Here is a 15,095-nt window from a genome sequence, read left to right on the forward strand (position 1 = left end):
AACATATGCCATACATAACTGTGGTGCAGTACCCAGATTAAGGTTCAAACTTGTGTTCTGCTCATGTAAATTGCACTCAGTAAATTAACAGAGTATACAAGTAAGTTGACAGAAGTCCTAGACAGTTATCCATTTGTGTAAATGCCAGATATGAAGTGACATTAACCAATAAAGTATAAAAGGAGATGGCGCTTTGATAATTACTTTTTTCAAAGACAGTGCTCTATCTTCCTGTACTCACTGCTTGTGGGTTCTAATCCAACACCAGACACAGCTATGCACGTGTGTAAAATCATGATTTGACAAAACAGGAATCAATAAAAGTTCTAAAAGAGATGGTAGTCTGAAAAATTATCTTTTTAAATAAAATGTTCTATCGTCCTGTAGTCACTGCTTGTGGGATCTAATCCCATGGCAGCCAACTGCATACAGCTATATAGTGTAATTATTTTACATGAACATACCTCTCGCATGCCAAGATTTTTGCAGAATGTAATGCCTCCCGCCCCATATGTCTGGTCTTTAATTTGCCGATATATGACATTACTTGGAATGGTATGTAATGGCAAATTTGTTATCACAACACCTTGCTACTAATGTACGAGCATACTATGTAAAAATGTTCCCTGTCAATGTGTCTTTGTACTAACATTTTGTATGGCTTGGCCCATAATGTCCCATGCTAACAAGCTGAGAGCTATGTATGTGCAACATCATATATACAATATAAGAGGTCACTGTTCTCAAAAGTGAAATCTAACGTATCTAGAAGTATGTAGTAGTAGTAGTAGTAGTCTGTGTAGTTATATTCTCTGTGAAGTTACTAATGTTCTTCTTTTCTGTCTCACCTCACCCCTTCTCTTCTATTTATTAATTATATTTATAATTATCATTTGATATTATCAAATTATTTGTAATTATCTCTTACGTTGGCCTTATGTATAATTTCATATTGATTTGCTGTTACAAAACTTTCATTTACATTATTTGTTCTGTTCCTCATTATGTTATTTTAAATTTCTTTTCATTACTTACTATTAATTTGTTATTAATTAAACTGTTTTGATTATGTTTATTTTTCCTTATGTTTATATTTAATATACCACAGTGTGACAATGTAGGCCAGTTCCTAGTGATCCACCTACCTTGGCTCCCTCGGCCGAGGCAATGGGGCCCAGCATGTCTGGGCTGCAACCTGGTGATGCCTCCTTTGCTGCCCCTGCACTACCTACTCCATTAGCTAGTTCTGCTCATAGGCTGGGCCTGTGACCCCTCTGGGAGTGGAAGTGGAGGCAGTCATTATGTCACCACCGATGAGCTCCCAAGCATGGTGCATGGGCTGCTGCACCAAATTACTGGTGCACAGCTACGCTGGATGGAGATCATGCTGTCCATCCTGGTGGGGAAGCCTCACCCCAAGCACTGGCATCAACCACTATCTCCACAGAAGCAGTGAAGGTGCAGTGGTAACAGTCCCATGGGTGAGGACTTGAGTCCCACTGCTACTGTGTCTGATGCCCATGGGACTGGAATTTCACAACACCCTTCCCAACCAAGGTGTTTACCCCCTTCTTATGTCACACACCATCCTTGTCTACTGTCTTGTCTGTCCTGTCTGCAAATACTTCCTCACTTTCCCAACTTACCTTCCCCACACATACCTATGTCCCTTCCCCAACATTCCACTCTCACCTTAAAAAAAATGGGCGCCTGTCCCAAAAAAATTGCCGCATACATAGCTCTCTATTTCACACATGTGCCCACTGAACACACTTAATTTGGTCCAATTGGCTTGATAATGTGCTTATGTTGTCATCACTCCTCTCTCTGGGGGAGACAGCCCAAATGCAGCTAAAAAAGTGTTAAAGTACATAGTTGTTGCTGTTGAAGAAAAGGATAGCTATTGTTCAGTCCTACACCCTTCCTATACATACCTACCCGCCTTTCACTAAGTTTCCCCCTGCTTGCACCCCATTTCATCACTGTCCTATCTCCCATTTTTCTTTCTTTTAAAGATTTTCTGCATGATGCTAAATGGTGGTATAGTGATATATGTATGTGAAAACATAGTAATCACATTCAAAAATTACACCTGCCCCCTATTTCTAAACCAGGGCCATCACACCTGAAGAACAGGGCATCTAAGCCACATAGCCAGTTAATTAACACAGCTGTTTTAAACAAAACAATACTTGTCATTTTCCCATCATTAGGCATGTTTAAGTAATGGTGCACATCATGCTGCATTGCACAAATCTGCTAAAAGATTAATGGAAAAAGAGGAGTGTAACTGGGACTCTTGTGCAGAAATACATCCTTATAAAGCCATACACATAATAATGCATGTAAATGAAGTATGTAATAGCATGTGAGTGTGTAATTTTATTTACAACATTTAAAAATACAGCTCAGTCTGTTAAATGCTTTGAAAACAGTAATTTTTGGTCCACATGGTCCTAGGTTCAAATCCAGTGGTGTCTAGCATTTAAAATACATGTACATCTCCATTATGAATTATGATATGTATGACTGTCTCATCACGTTTATCCACCCAACGCAGTACAGATGGGATGTCTGCTTTTCAATGGTGGAAACCAAAGGCCTACAGATAGGAGCACAGTTAACATATTCCTAGTACAACACCGGAAAGTGCACAGAATGTCAGGTCATGCATTATTATGCATTCATAGAGGATTCTGAAGTATGTAATTCAAATTAGGCCCAGTAATATCAGACTGCAGCACACAATGATTTGCTAGTAATATTACAAACAACCATAGCTTCACAAGTAACATACACATATGGAATTCATGCTAGAAGCAAGGGTTGCCAACACATACATTCCAGATGACTACTATAACATAACACAAGACTTGGCAGTTGTCTAAATGGTTGACATAATGTTAAATGTACCCCCTACCTTGTTCTGCGACACAACAATAATGCTGTCTTTTACGCTGTTAATGATACCTTTGGCTAGCATACTTCCTTTAAACACATACGTCAATTTCCTGTGGGATGGGTTCCCTCAATCAGGCTCTGGCTGTACACCAAGGCTGCCACAAGTCACGCCATTATTCATAAGTGTTGTTGTTGTCGTCCATATTCAGCCTCTCTGACTATGCTTATTGCCTGCAGCAGCAACAGCAGCTGCAGCCTGTAGCACACACACATCGGTACTGACATAGTATCTTTACCCCTGTAATTTCCACTCCAGCATATGAGAAAAGGGATGGATTCTATATTGAGGCCTTATATCTTGTTGAATAGTTGAATGGGATTGGTTGATTATACTGCAAACCAGCTGTGCATGCTGCAATTAGCATTCCTGAACCACAAATTGGTTCAGAGACAATTACCTGCTAATGAAAATCATCTTAAAAAGGTTAACTCCTAGCTAGGTGAACCATTGTGTATGAGCGTTACTTTCTATGGTGAACTCATTGTCACAACAGTTATATATCTGTATCTTTCAACAGAGGAGTACTGTACTCCATCGGGTATGTAACCATTTTGTTTGCAACATGATGTATGTGTTTGAATATACTTAGGGGTCATGGGGATTACATCAGTACACCTTTCTTCGAACTGTACAAATGACATGTCATTGATCTGCAGCTATGTAACACTTGCAGAGGGTGTAGAGTACATCAAGGCTATAATGCTGTCTGTTAACTAGGTACACAGGTCTCCTGTATACTTCCTTGTTAGCAGTTGTAATATTACACTGCTATTTGTTTGGGACTGTTGCTTATACATATGTTATGGGGGTGGTTCTTGTTATGGACAAGACTACAAGTGGAATCCTGTGCTGGATGTGTGATCATATGTGAGTATCTGTCATGGTAGAAATAGGAGCAGGCCACTACTGCTACTATCCTAATTGTTTCCACACACTTTGTTTTGTGTCATATTGTTGCATATGAGATGTGTAATCAAGCGGGGAATACTGATAGCCTTCCTTTATTGCTGTATCTGTACATTCACCCACATATGTGATCCTGACATGTGTTCTCATTTTTTTGTATTTCAGAAGATATCATGCATGCCAGATGCCACCCACATTTCACTGAGGCAGAAAACAACCTCATAATTGAGGCCTTGAGACAGCACTATTAAGTCCTACTGTCCAGAGGAAGGGCAAATAGGCAAGAGCAATGAGCCTTGTGGGATGAACTGGTGCATAACATAAATGCTGTGGGTCATCAGAATTGCACATATGAGCAGGTGCAACAATGTGCCACAGACATTATCGACTTGCCACACAGATGGTCATTGAACATGGCCATGGATTGTCAGGTCACTGGTGGTGGGCCTGCAGCAGAACACTGTCTGTCAGCCACTGAAGAATTCCTGGCAAACCTTGTAACACAGGACAGCTCCTAGGCATCCATCACACAATATGTTGTAGATGTGGTTGCAACCATTTCCACTCAAGACGAGCATCCATGTATGCTTAGTTGGATCACCATTGGAATGTTGTAGTATTTAGCGTGTCAGGGTGTACATAGTTTTACTTGGGTGTCAGGTGTTGTATGTTATGGGGGAAGGAGGTTAGCTGGAGTTTTAAGCTCATGCAGAGATTGTGACCCATATACCTGTTAATATAGCAGCTACTGTAAATGGGAGATATTTGGATGTAGTACCAATGTTATACTGTAATGTGTGGTGTTGTTTACATTGCCTCTCCCTCAAATGTTTTTTGTAACCATCAGGAATAGGAAGAGGCCATGCTCCTGCTGCTGGTAAGCACAAAACATTTTTGTCAAAGCTGTAGATTTAGTTCAAGGTATTAGCTAAAGTGTCATCCCAGCCCTGCTGGCTGGAATGATGTACTGTCTGCATGACTGACAAATGTACACATATGTTTTGACTGTACACACTTTAGGGTCATACCTATGCCTTGTAGGTGTGACCACAGTGATTGATTTCACAGCATTGTCAGGACTTTTCAGATGGCCAGACCTGTAAACTGTGCAGAGTTCTGCAGATTGTCAACAGTGTACATAATTTATGTTTTTCTCATGAGATTTGAGTTTAAAGAATTGCTATTTTCAAATACTTACAGATTTGTGTGAGATAATAATGTCCTCATGTCCTACTATATGAGACTGTGGGTTATACAAGTCTGTAGTAGTGACAGTAGTGTATACAGCTTAACACATATTGCAACATAGTACTACAGAGCATAGTAGCGTAGGTATTAATGTGATGTTTTTCCCTTTGTATCACAGATGACCTGGGATGTTGGTCTTTGTCCCTTTCACAACCTGATGTCAGTGTCACTTCAGAATCTGATGATAATGGTGGCCAAAGTGAGGCACAGCTGGGGGTTGCAGGGGTTGAATCTATCACAGAGGTTTACATCTGTCTTCCACCCTCCTTATCACCATACATAACCAGTATGCCTATGCATACCCAGTCCACTGAGGCCACAGATTTTGGACAGTCAGAGGGTGGGAACATTGAACAGGGAAGTGTGGCTACTGTGGCTGCAGTGAGTGTCAACAGTGGCAATAGCAAAACAGTTGGCGAGGTTCTACACAGGCAGATAAATAGGGGTGCCCGTAGGAGACCTGCTTTCCCTCCACCACCTGCTGTAGGTGTCTCATCACGTGTCACTCGGTGTATGTTTAGGGCCATCATGGAGGCACAGGCATGTTCCCAAAGGAACTCTAGACAAATGCTCAGGGTTATGGATGCAGCACAGTCTGACATCCATGACTGCCTCTATTGTGTTGTTGATACTCTGGATTGGTTGATAGATGCAGTGGAAGGACATTGGTCTGAGACAGATTGCACACTCTCTGTCTTGGAATGCGCATTGTGATGGAATGTCTGGCTGGAGGTGAGCATCAGACTCATGGACATAGGTCAGCAAATAAATTTGCTGAGAGTCCACATGGTCATGCACAATCACGCTCCCATAGTGGCAGTACAGCCAGTGCTTCACAGGGGGTGTGCTTTCCACACCAAGATGTAGCAGGCCATTGGCTCATGGTCCTGGGCATTCCTGTGGAGGACACAGTCCCAGCAGACAGCAGTAACCTTCAGGTAGTAGATCAGCATCTGATCTTGGTCATGGAGGTGCCAGTGCAACTCCTGGCAGAGCCAGTTCTCTGTTTGGGAGTGGAGATGATGAACTGTCATCTCTACCATTCACAGCTCAAGCTGTCCAACATACAGACATGTAGGGTTAGGACTGAGCTTGGCTGTGTTCATGAGGACACTCACACATCACTGTCACATTCAGGTCACCTAGGACACATACACCACATATACATGGTCTATCTTGCCTGCTTCCCTTCCTGACTCACATATATGCTTGCCAATCTATTGGGTCAGCCTAGGTCTCCTGCACCCCATACAAAACCCTGTGCATGTGATGATACTGTGGCACATCCCTGTCATCCTTCTCATCGATGTAGGGAAATGAAGCTATGTATCTGATGCACAGGGTGTCTATCTAAATTAATATGTATTTGTTTCATCCATTGTTTCCTTTGACATCCTACTTGTACTGGTGAATTAAAGATATTGTACACTATCATTTGTAATGAGTAAGCTACATTATTTTGTGTACATTATGTTGGAGGCTGTTGTAATTGCAGTGTAGTCACACAATCAAAGGTGTCTCGTAGAACTTCTTATGTTTCACTTTCAGGATTGTGTAGGACACACCTATGGGTACACAGCTACAATAAACCTATCAATGTCAAAGCATAGGATGGAATGTCAGCACAGAAGAAAAATGTTTTCAGAAAGGTATAGGTGCATGGCTCCATAGGTTTATATGTGTATAATAGGCTAACACAACAAGGGCTTTTTTCAGCCTAGCCAAGCATCCCTAAAATCTGACAAGGTCTGATACCCTTGATAAGTGTAAGCAGGATTTTTGGAGCTGAGACATCTACAAGTTGGGGTGTGGGAGATGAACCATCTACAGTTTCCCTGTGTCCATTAGAGAAATTTGTCCTAAACTAGTTATGATTGTCATGTTCCCCATCCTACTGTGTAACTTAGACATGATTTTAGTTACAGTGGAACTCTACTTCACATGGATGGGGAGCCTGTTACATATAGGGTGTAGTCTCTCGGTCACATACCTGTATCTCCGGCATGTCCTATTTATACCTCAGTCAAGGTGTAGCTGTGTAAAACAGGTAATTTTCATGCTAGTCCTTTCTTGGATATGCAGGAGGTACACAGTGAGGTCTGACACCTCCCTGCATGGCAGGCATACACTTCCCCTCCAAAGCATGTAGGAGACAGAATATTGTTACAGGCTTGACGCAGTCTGCATGGGACATGTTACATATACTGTGTATTGGTTTACTGTGTAATCTCTGTGGATGCCACAGTTGTTGGATATAGGTTCATAGGTTCATAGGTTCATACTAGGCTATCTGCCCAAGGGCATATATAAGCCTAGCCCATAGTTATGTGGCTTTCGCCACCCCTTTAGTTTGAATAAAAACTATGCCTATCATTTTTCTGTGCCTCTGTCAAGCAGTGACACTGAAGTAATTCCTGGGGTATATCTGCGATCTCCCATCCATTGGTCAAGATTCCTCTTGAACAAGGCCAGCGAGGTGCTCTGCCTCACATGTACCGGGATTTTGTTCCACAGCATAGGGAGTCTCTGGGTGATGAATCTGTCCCTCCAGCACGTTCTATTTATAACCGTGTCAAGGTTTAAGTCTCCCACCCTTGTGGTTCTGAGGGATCTAGATTTTTTGAGGTGAAGCATATTCATCAAATCAGGGTTTGACATGGCCTTATATGTCAGGCACAGGTCACCTCTGAGCAAGCGGTATGAGACTGAATAGAGCTGGAGTTCTTTCAGTCGGGCAGCATAAGACATATTTTTGAGACCCTTTATCCTTTTGGTGAGGAACTTTTGGGGCCTTTCAAGCTGCAGCAGGTGTCTGGTCAGATACATTCGAACGGGCATTGTACTCAATCATAGGTCTAATGAGTGATGAGTACAGGGGACGATGACCTCCCTTGATCTAGATGTGAATCCCTTCATGATCAGGTGGGCGATATAGAAGGTTTTCCTAACTACTTTAGCAACATGAGTGTCAAACGAAAGGCTACTGTCAACTTGGGTCCCCAGATCCCTGATGACTTTTCTGTGCTCAGTGGATTGCCACCTATGTGGTAGCTAGGGGTAACCTTGTTTTTCCGAAGGGTATGACTATGCATTTTTGGCGCTTAACTTCAGGCCATGGCTCTGGCACCAGTTATCCATTTCTGTGAGGCCCTTCTGGAGGATATCTGTGTCAGATGTGTTTTCGACTATGGCGCCCAGTTTGCAGTCATCTGCAAACTTTGTCAGCCATAACCCTCCTGTGTTTGCTTGTACTTCAGAAAAGTAGATGCTGAACAAGAGTGGACCCAGGACTGAGCCCTGTGGGACACCACTTGTGACAGGCTTTGAGTCTGACATGGCTCCAGCAACTCTGACCCTGTGGGTTCTGTCACTTAGCCAGTTTGCAACCCATCTTGTGATGTATGGGTTTACATTCAAGCTGATGAGTTTTTCGATGATACCTGAGTGGGGTATTGTGTTGAAGGCCTTTGCCAGGTCGAGGTAGGCTGTATGGACTGCCTTTCCCTCAACAATGGCCATGGTGACTGTCTCGAAAAAGTCAACCAAGTTTAAGAGGCAGGATCTGCCTTTGACAAAGCCAAACTGGGTTGGATCCAAAGTCTGCAAGTTCCCTATGTCTTTATTTATGAGTTCCATTATGATCCTCTCCATGGCTTTGCAGATAAGGCTTGTCAAGCTAATGGGGTGGTAATTTCCAGGGTCTGTGGAGGCACCGCCCTTATGAAGTGGGACCACAGTCGCCGTCGCCACTCCTTGGGTACGTATCCTGAGGTGAGGCTAAGATTAAACAGCTGTCCTAACTGTGGGTTTAATTCCTCGTTGAGTTCATGAAGCACACAGCCGGGACACCATCCGTCCCATGGATGCTGTGTTTTTTGGCTTAGTGGGGGCAGTGCTCCCCTGGGCGTTGGACGTGTTTGGGGCTACAATCCTCTGGAATAGATATCTCTCCTTTGGGGAGGGGGAGTTTGCACTGAACCTGTCAGCCAGTATGTTAGCAATGTGTGTAGGTTCAGTAATTTTCACATCATTTTGAACTAATTCTGAGCATATCTGGGAGTTTCCTCCTAGGTTTCTAACATAGCCAAAGAAGGCCTTATGATTGTCTTTAGAGTCCTTGGTGAGTTTTCTCTCAAAATTTGCCTTGGATGATTTTATGAGAGCTCTTAGTTTTCCTACTTATAATGGTCAAAGGTGTCTTACCTTTCATGGATTTTGCTCTATCTTGTAGTAGCTTCCTCCTTTTGTTGTAGAGCTTGTTTATGGCTGGGGTCCACCAGACTGGACGCTTGCCTTTGGTACAGAGAGTCTTAGTTTTGTTTGGGATTGCCTGATCCATGCAGTGCTGTAGGTGCTGGTAGAAGGCATTTGTAAGTGATTCAGCGGTTTGAGTAATGTTTACCACTGGCTCAGGGGCCTTAAAGGAGACCACACTAGTTTTAGAAGTGTGAAATCGGCTTTTGACAAGTTTTTCACTTTGTTCTTTTTTGTTTCAGGTGGGGCGGGATGAGCACCTCCAGCGAGATTAGTTTATGATCTGATCTCACCAGTGAGGGCTATACTTCCGGTGTTGAACATTTTGATCCCATGTTCGTGATGATGAGATCAAGTATGTTTTCTCCTCTTGTGGGGATGGTGACTAGTTGTTCCATGGCATTTGAGTTTATGAACTCCAGGAATCTTTGGGTTAGAGTGTTCGGGCTTGAGTAGTGTTCCCAGTCTATATTAGGGTAGTTGAAGTCACCTAGTATGATGGTGTTTGGAGATACATTTATCCCTCCAATGTTTTCAGGAAGGCCATGTGAGGTTCCTGAGTTTGAGAGGGTGGCCTGTAACATGCTACAAATTGCAGAGCAGTCTTGCCTATGGTTAATTGCACCTGGATGGTCTCCGATGCATCATGCTGCCACCAACCTTGAGGTGTGGGTGTCCTTTATGAATATGGACACCCCCCCTCCTTTCTTGGTGTTGTCCGGATTTTGGGGCCTGAACGCATGATATGAGGTGAAACCTGTTAGTGCTGGGGTGCTCTCAGGAGCCTTGAACCAGGTTTCTGTCACAGCACAGACATCGATGTTCTCCATATTGAGAAGGGCCTCGAGTGTGTGCATCTTGAGATTGAGACTTCTGGCATTGAGCAGCATTACCCTTAGTTTTTTCCTTTTTGGTGTTCTAGGGTGGTAGGTTTAGAATTTGAGCCTTGCCTAAAAAGGCACTATGGGGTGGCAAGAGCCTTTGCCAATATCCGGAAGCCCAGGGTGACAGGTGCAAGCCGTCCCTTGCGAAGCAGCGTGGCTTGTCCAGCATGTCATCCCAGGCAGACAGACATTGGATCCCCTTTGAATGACACCAGAATTTAAGCCAATTATTAAAGCTGATCATCTTATCACTGTATTGTGGCATCATTCTAGGTGAAGGTAGGATACTGCTCAAGGTCAGGGTCATACCTGCCTGGGCTACATAATCAGAGAGCTCCTCGATGTCCCTTTTCATGTAGTCCAAGGAGGTACGTCTCAGGTCATTGACACCAGCGTGGACAATGACTGAGTCGTACTTGTACCTGCTGTTGAGAGACCTGAGTGCTTGCGTTATGTGGCGGATTCTAGCGCCCGACAGGCAGCTTACTGTGACCTTCTCCTACCTGGTTAGTTACATACCAACGGTGGCATTTCACTCAATGATAGGTGTGATGAATGCCAAATACAGTGGCGCAATGACTTCCTTGGATTTACATGCCATACCTTTGTTTATAGGTTGCGTGACATAGAATGAATCCCCAAATACTACTAACCAATGACAGTAAAAGACTAGATCACTATCTATGTGTCCTTGACTACTGGGTCAACTGTTGGAGGTGTGCGGTCAATACAATAGTTACCAGGGATGGATGACTTCCCAAAAGATAGTATTGTGCATTTCTTGGCATTTACTGTTAGTTCATGGCTCTGACAACAACTGAAGGTCTATGTCAGCCCATCCTGGATAACTGTTGAGTTAGTGTGGGATTCAATGACAGCTCCTAATTTAAAATCATTTGCAAGTTCAGTCAGTCAGTGGTCACTGACAGTGACTGTGACTGCAGAGAAATAAATGCCTAGAAAGAGCAGTCCCAAGAATGGTTTGTGAGTGAGTCCACTATTGACTGGCCTTATTGTAGTGGTGGACTCCCCAATGCTATCATCCTGGATAATGTCTGACAGCCATTTGGCTATCCACCGGTTGAAATACCAGTTTGTACCTAACTGCTAGAGTTTGTCAACAATGCCTGAAGGCTTAATAGTGTCGAATACCTTGTCAGGCCAAGTGAATTATTTTTCCCTCATCCATTGCTTTTTTACCACTCAGTGTGGTCCACCAGGTAGGGTAGGCATAATCTGCCCTTCACAAAATGAAACTAGGTTTGGTCTAGTGTCTGTAGGTGTACTACATCTTTAATGGTCATTTCCATGATAATTCTTTTCATGGCTTTAAGTATCAAACTACTGAGACTTCTGGAGGCAGATCTTGTCACTGCATGCTGGTTGTTCTGTGTGCAACTCAGTATTGCAGCTAATTCCATCATAGTTTCCAAGAGAATTGTCACCCAAGGTGTCTGAGTCTGCACAGATTACAGGCAAACACTGGAGGGGAAACTAATACGCACACCCTGTAAAGGTAAGGATGGTGTATTAACACAGTTATTCTGCAGTTAGACACTAATCGAGCAGTGTGTACTGAAAACAAACAATTACCTTGTGAAGAATGCTAAAAAGAGGGAGTCACCTGAATTGCTGGTGCCTGGCTACTACTACAGCTGGTCTCACCATAGCCATATTCTGCTGGGATACCATGCACCTATTCTTTTTCTCTCACCAGAAGAAAAATGTTAGTATAAAGATCAAGCTGAGAAGCAGGCCACAGCCTGTTTGTTGATCCGCACACTTGTCCACATGATGCAAGGCTCTGTGGGCTTGATGTACTCTTTTCCAGGTAGGTGCCTTGATTAGCAATCAGAGCAATCATTTGACTTTTTCATGTATTATGCATTGTGTTCCTAGGCTCATAGGATTTAACTAGGGTACTGACCTCATGGTGATTAGGAGCACAGCTGCTGCAACACAATATAATGTTCAATCTCAGGTGGCACAGATGTTCAAGGTTGCTCTAGCAAGCTCCACAGCAGCAGCGATCCATGCTAGGTGACAGTTTCACAGCAATTCATGCAGCCCACCCTTTAACAGCATAATGGTGGACATCTCCATGACATGGATGTGGGGTCTACTGCAAAGGAGTGGCCACCTTTGGACAATATGTTTGTCCCTCGCACATGTCCTAGGTATGTCATACTATACATTTTTGTTACCACAACACATCATCTCGCACAACATCCATTTCCTGTCTGGTTGCTTGACAGGCATTGTAGACTTGCAAGGCCAAAGTAATGACTGCAAAGTTGAACATGTTTTCTGTGCATGCATGGACATCCATATGTCACATTTGTAGATATGCTATTGCATCCCTTCCTAATAACAGGATTATGGTTAATGCAAGTGCCACATTTTTGGCAAAGCATTGCATTCAATCTTCCATATTATGCCACACTGTCAGGTATTGTTTTACCTTAGGATGACAACATAAAGGTGATAACATGTTACATTTAAGCATCTGTCAGGCCACTGCCTAACCATGGCCTGTTGTGATGTATACATAAGCAAGAATCTGTTAATGGCAATATCACTGACTACTAATGAGATGTGCAAAGCGTCTCCAACCCTCTACTCCTACTCCACACAAACATAATGTCTGAGAGATGTAACTATATTAAAAACCTTGAATCCATGCTCTCTCACACAACAGTCAGTACATCTGACAATGAGCGGGTTGCCAACATGCACACCTCACCTGCTACTCCACCCAAACTCACATCACACATACCTATATGTGAAGAGGTCCTTACCAGACATATATGTAAACACCAGACACCTCAGAAACCCAAAGACAAGCTCACTACACATAATTATACCTCTGCAGAACACAGTGCACATAATAGCTCATGCACCACTATGTCACCAGTCAAACACCTAAGGCAAAACATAAAATCAAACATAATACTCATAGGCGACTAGATCATAAGACACATTCATGTCCTTGTCACCAGTCTACATATGGAAAGGTCACAGTCAGCTATCTGTGAGGTGCCAGGATATGCCATATCACACATGCGCTCAAGTCTGTCAACATCAGGTATTGTTATGACTATATCATAGTTCCTGTTGGTGTGTACAATTTGAGACATACCTCTCTGGACTGTATGCAGAAACATGACTGAGCTTATGGGCTATGTGATTCAGGTAGGTATGCCCTTGACCTCCATATGAATTATACCTTCATATAGGATGATGGCCTAATACAAATAGAAAATGATTGACTTCAATAATTGCCTTAGCATCTGGTGCCATTGCAAGGGGATCCACTATCTGTCAGCCTGGGATGACTTGGTCAACACACCTCAGTGCTTTGCCAGAGCTGGTCTTCATCAGTCACGCCTGGGATTTTGACTACTGGCCAAGGCTATTGCCACCTCCATAATGCACCTTTTAGGTGGTGTCTCAAGGTAAAAATTTTCAATGAGAATACCCCATCTACAAACGACATCACAGTTATGCTGCTAAATGCTAGGAATGTCATCACAAAACTCCACTCACTGGAAGTTGTCTCCACCTTGGAAGATGCAAACATTTGTGCAGTCACAGACACCTGGTTCAAGGCTGTGGAGACCACCACTGCCATACCAGGCTACACCTTCTTCCATACATTCAGACCTCAAACTTAAAGCATGCAAAGTAATGGAGGAGGTATATACATATTCATTAAGGAAAGATCACATCCAGATTGATTAGACAGTATGATTCCCTGGAGAAACCGCAGGTCCTATTGCCTGTTTGTAGGGCATCTAATCAAGCCATTGTCAGCTACAGGAGCAACTCCATGAATCAGGACAACCACTGTGCTTGTTTGGATCTACTTGATTCTATCAACATACATCAAAAGAACATGGTTTTGGGAGACTTTGACTACCTACCAATGGGGTAGATTACTCATGGTCAAACTCACTTGCCCAAAGGTAAGTCGACTTCTTTAACTACAATACCTTGGACTAGTGGGTTGTCATCCTGACAAGGGGAGCCAATGTACTGGATCAGGTGCTTACCAATATGGGTGACCACTGTAGCACCCCCACTGTGGGGTCCTTCCTGGTAAGATATGACCACAAATCGGTGTCATTCAAAGTAAGTATAACACCTATGAGATGGTATAACTTCCTATGGGATGGTATAAATAACTTGATTGCACCTCCCTCCACAGATGGAACAGGCAGTTATACCAAGCTCTACACCAATGCTTTTTACAACCAGCTGTACAACTGCATTGACTCTGCTGTACCTGACAGGAGCAAAACAAGCTCTTCATGGCACAACAAACCTGCCTAGTGAAAAACTGCTATTAGCAGGATTTACAATAAGAGATAGACATTGCTGTCTAACAGTAGGAGGGAGAGACCCTCCTTAAATTGGAAGCACTCCCTCCTCAGCTTAAACAATCAAATAAGTGGTGTTGTGAAGTCCTGCAGTCACCAAGGACCTGGATGACATCTGTGCATACAACCACCTGGACTTAGCCAAGCCATTTGACACTATCCTCCACTCAGGCATCATTGACAAACTCACCCAACTAGGCATCAACAGTAATATCATTGGAGGAGTCACTACCTGGCTCACTGATAGAACTCATAAAGTCAAATAGCATAATCTACCTCCAATAGCAGTGCTGTAACCAGTGATGTTCCACAGGGCTCAGTCCTAGGTCCTCTACTATTTGGAATCCATTTATCTGAATTATAAGCACAAAGTGAATGTCTGTGGCTGACAAGATTTGCTGACGCCTGCAAACTGGGATCAGTCATATAATCTCAAACTTATGTCAGCATCCTACCAGAGGG

The sequence above is a fragment of the Protopterus annectens genome, chromosome 1.part0 (genome assembly GCF_019279795.1).
Source record: "Protopterus annectens isolate FY-2018-M chromosome 1.part0, PAN1.0, whole genome shotgun sequence".
NCBI classification, from domain to species: domain Eukaryota; kingdom Metazoa; phylum Chordata; order Ceratodontiformes; family Protopteridae; genus Protopterus; species Protopterus annectens.